Below are 4,286 nucleotides of genomic sequence, written 5' to 3' on the forward strand. Positions count from 1 at the left end.
TTCACACAGATCTTTAGAGAGGAGAGAGGGCTGTACCAGGACAAGGTGTTCTGCTTCRTCCATCTGAGTGTTCAGGAGTTTCTGGCTGCTCTTCATGTTCATCTGACCTTCAACAACTCTGGAGTCATCCTGATGGAAGAAACACAAACATCTAGGGAGTTTTTATTATTTAATAAACCTAAACTAACGTCTCTCCATCAGAGAGCTGTTGACCAGGCCTTACAGAGTCCAAATGGACACCTGGACTTGTTCCTCCGTTTCCTCCTGGGACTTTCACTGCAGACCAATCAGAGACTCCTACAAGGTCTGCTGACACCGACAGGAAGTAGCTCGCAGACCAATCAGGAAACAGTTCAGTACATCAAGGAGAAGATCAGTGAGAATGTGTCTGCAGAGAAAAGCATTAATTTGTTCCACTGTCTGAATGAACTGAATGATCGTTCTCTAGTGGAGGAAATCCAACAGTCTCTTAGTTCAGGAAGTCTCTCCACAGATAAACTGTCTCCTGCTCAGTGGTCAGCTCTGGGTTTCATCTTAGTGTCATCAGGAAAAAATCTGGATGTGTTTGACCTGAAGAAATATTCTGCTTCAGAGGAAGTTCTTCTGAGGCTGCTGCCAGTGGTTAAAGCCTCCAACAAAGCTCTGTAAGAACACACATTGTTAATGCAGTTATTTTTGATTGAGTAAAAACTGCTAATGATGTGTTAAGTATTGATTGATTGATTGATTGATTTAAATTTATTTATTGATGTTGTCCGCCTACTGGCAGACAACAAGCAGAAAGGTGGCAGACCTCCTTCGGCGATTGGCCATTATGTTCCATATTCAAGTAGCAAAACTTCTGCAAAATTTAGGTGATTGTGGAATTTATTTGTTGAAAGACACTTTACTTCTACATTAGGCCCTCAAGGATGGCAGCTATTGACTTAGAGGAATAAAATGTTAAACTTTTTTGCTCATCGTTTTCCTCCAGTCTCCTAAATCCAGGGTTCTGCATGTACACAGTGGAAAACACACAGAAAACAAGTCCCCATTCAACTTCAGACATATCTAAAGTTTTATTCAGACATTTAAATGCATAGAAAAAACACATTTGCATCACACCCAAATCATCAAGTAGTCTAAACCATAAAATAGACATTAATTACTTGAGAAAAGTAGAAAAATGAACAAAATGCAAAAATAGGAGAAAAGCAAAGATGCATTTTTCGGAATCGCTCGTGAGGCCACAAACAAAGCAATTCGACTTGCGGCTATGAAGTGGGAACTTTTATTAAGAGGTGTATTCCTAATTTTAATATATGCTTTGAAGGTGTGTCCTCTCCTTCTAAACCTCTAAGCAGTTTCAAATTACTTATATGGGATGGTCTAGTTGATTTTGTTACCTTCATTGGGACCTATTCAAAACCAAAGATAAAGAGAAAGAGAGCAAAGGTCCAGAGAGAGCAAAGGTCATTCCCAAACAGGATTTTTTTTCATACCAGTTGACATCTCTCTCAGTTCCTCAATTTCTAAACATTTGAACAAAGACCTTGTTATCAGAAAGAGATTTATTTTTCACCCAGACCTTGTTGTTTTACCTGCCTGAGCAATTCATAAAAAAACAGATTCCGGCTTTAAACCTACAGTGACATATAGTTTGGAACTCAATGTTCTTAATTTAAAACACTGACAATTTTATATAGTATTGTACATATGGTTAAGTTTAAGAACTAGCATATTTTAAATTTATTTTCCTAACAAAGCTGAATAGTCTGAACCATTTCACAACACAACTGGTTCAGTTTTGTTGTAAAATAAGACAGTTTGTCTTATTTTACAGAAAAAGATGAAAATACAGATCTTTCCAAAAACATTGTTGATTTGAAAGTAAAACATAAATTTTGATTGACTGCTTAATAACACATTTTCCTCCCTGTCTCCTCAGACTGAGTGTCTGTAACCTCTCAGAGAGAAGCTGTGAAGCTCTGTCCTCAGTTCTCWGCTCCCAGTCCTCCAGTCTCAGAGAACTGGACCTGAGTAACAACAACCTGCAGGATTCAGGAGTGAAGCTTCTCTCTGCTGGACTGAAGAGTCCAAACTGCAACCTGGAAACTCTCAGGTACAATGTTCTCAATGCTGGTGAAATGCTTGCATCATCTCCTAAGAGAGATGATGCAATTATTATTTTAGTAGTAGATTGCTATGATACCAGGTGTCTGACTACGACATATCTAACCATTTTAAATTTCTACACGTATTGGCTGGTTTTCATTTACTCCAGGCTAAAAGAACAAGAAGAAAGTAATTTAGAAAAGTGGTGTGGTCAGGGTTCCAATGATAGTGTAACTCTGGAGACTCTACAAATTGCTGCATCCTGGTGCAGAAAAGATCATTGTTGCAAATCCTTCCTCCCAGCAGTTGTTAGACTTTCTAATCCTTTCTACTAATGTTAATTTTTAGTACAGAAAAAAATAAATTTTTTGTTCTATTTCATATTAAAGGATTAAGCACAGTTTATTTACTTTTTCCCCCTCCTGTAAATGACCAGTTCAGACATTGGGCTCTACGTTAACGTTCTCATCTTTCCATCATGTGATAAGGGGTGAAAGTAGGAGGGTACGGTCGGGTCCTGCGTACCACTGAACGATTTAGTGGGGATACGCAGTACCTGCAAGAGAGAGAAGTGGCTGTCTGCTGTAAAAAATCTATTGGTTTCAATGTCCAGCTGTGACTGCTTAGTTTTTAAAGAACAATCTAAAACACAACTTAATCAGCTAATAGTTTTTTCCCATTTTATATTATTTTTGAACTGTTCATGCTTTGTTAGAGCAGGGATGCGATATGTCGATCGCAGAAGGTTTTGAATTGATCTCGGCAGCAAGTGACAAACTGAACACCGTCAGGATGCTGAGACAGGCACGTCCTCTGACTCCTTATCAAAACTTTTGTAACTTTATAAAAAAATTCAACAAAAAGTTTTCAAATTAATGACCCAACAAAATAATAATCTCAGTAATTATTGTTTCTCCAAGGTGTTGCGCCACTGTAGTTTCTGAACGTTCAATAAACAACAAACTTGAACTAATTACCTCATTTGTCAGTGAGTACACATCATTCACAATAAACATCAGACACGGTAAATATGTTTCATTAAGTATTTAACAAACAAATGGCTTCTACCGTGATAGTTATGCTAATTTAAATAATTTTTTTTAAATTTTGGTGCTCTCTGACATCTCGCTTTGAGCTCAGGGTCTGAGAGGCTTTTCCTCTACCAATCAAATTTTTTGCCTCTCATTTAGTATTAATTTTGATGTTGAGATTTTCTCCAAAATAATATTTTTTCAACCCTTGTAGCTCCACTGTTGAAAATGAGGCTCTAATATTCACAAATGACAGTGAAATAAAATCCAGTCCAACACCTGGTTTGAGGTGATACCTCTGGAGCCTGTTGGAGAAAAAATATCCCAACTTCAGAAGATGAGCTTTAACCTAACAGAGCTCTGTGGTTCCTCCTATCAGTTTGAGAGTCAGGATGAGGAGGCGCCATGGTGGGAAGAGAAGTGGAAGCTGCTGGATCTTCAGAACAAACAGGTCATGATGCTGGGCTACTGATTATCCCTCTGTCTGGACACAGGATCAAAGCTAAAATGAATGGTTATATGCCAGACATGGAAAACTGAGATGCACTCCATGCCATGATGTTCAGAATTTAGGTCTCATGGCATCTCAAGGTGTCAACATTGCAGCCAATGGGCTGAGGGAAATGCAGCTCCATTTTGAAAGAGCTATCCAGATTTTCATCAGCACAGAAACTCCAAAGCAGCAATTGTATTGTATTGTCTGTCAGTTAGTCAGTGATTCCATCAATATACTAATCGATGAACCAAAACTGCATTGACACACGGAGCAGAAAATCGGCCAACACAAAGCAATCAGACTTTACTCTTTTCATTCTTTTTTAGCGCTAGAAAAGAAGAGATGCTTACCATTACAGAAAAGATGTGAATCTAACCGAATCTATATAGCATGTGATCAAAAAACGGAAAGGTTCGTTGCTTCTGATCTAAGGACACGCCTTGGAAATGGGAGTGAGAAAATAGTTCAGTCTCTGAATCTGTTACAAGTACAAGGGCCTTTGTGTGAAAGTATGAATGTAATGTGTGTAAATGCATGTGAGTGTACTTGACCTTGATAAGCGTCTCCACACTATCTATCTATCTATCTATCTATCTATCTATCTATCTATCTATCTATCTATCTATCTATCTATCTATCTATCTATCTATCTATCTATCTATCTA

This window comes from Poecilia reticulata, linkage group LG12 (genome assembly GCF_000633615.1).
Source record: "Poecilia reticulata strain Guanapo linkage group LG12, Guppy_female_1.0+MT, whole genome shotgun sequence".
NCBI classification, from domain to species: domain Eukaryota; kingdom Metazoa; phylum Chordata; class Actinopteri; order Cyprinodontiformes; family Poeciliidae; genus Poecilia; species Poecilia reticulata.